Here is a 631-nt window from a genome sequence, read left to right on the forward strand (position 1 = left end):
GGCACAATATATATTATATATATGCTCTAATTTTTTATCACTAGTCAAATTTATAATCATAAACAACCTGACCATTTTAGTGCACTGAAGCTCAATCGCGTTAAATGACCTCCTCTTTTATGGTTAGCATTACATGAGTTACCTATCAACAAATAAGAAGCATTGGATCATTGAGTTTCTTGAATCAAGGAGTACAACCTTCAGTAAAACCTTGGAAACATCTTTTTTATTTGGAACAGACTTCATATGTATTACTAATAGATAAAAATCAGTTATCTGTATCACATAGACAAAACAACACACACAAATCTAGATCTTTTTATGTCCTTGTGGATTGACCTATCTTCTTATTTTTTATATTCACTTCCAACTTGGAACTCGTCCATTATATTCCTGAGCTTTCGTAAGCTCTCTTTCTAAAATTATTCCCTCTCTCTATCTCTCTCTAGTTATATATATATGTTCTCTCTAAGATTAGAAACTAATAGCTTTTGAAACAGAATTGCCTAAGCTATCTTTGTAGAGTGTTCCTTAAGTTCATAAAACATAGATCTCTGTCTATTCCTGTCCAGGAACTTAGGCCTCACAAGCGCCACCAATACCACTTAGCCAAGACAAGCCTCAATGGACC

This window comes from Cornus florida, unplaced genomic scaffold (assembly GCF_030987335.1).
Source record: "Cornus florida cultivar Cherokee Brave unplaced genomic scaffold, ASM3098733v1 CherokeeBrave_3.0.0_Hap2_Chr01, whole genome shotgun sequence".
In the NCBI taxonomy this organism is placed as follows: domain Eukaryota; kingdom Viridiplantae; phylum Streptophyta; class Magnoliopsida; order Cornales; family Cornaceae; genus Cornus; species Cornus florida.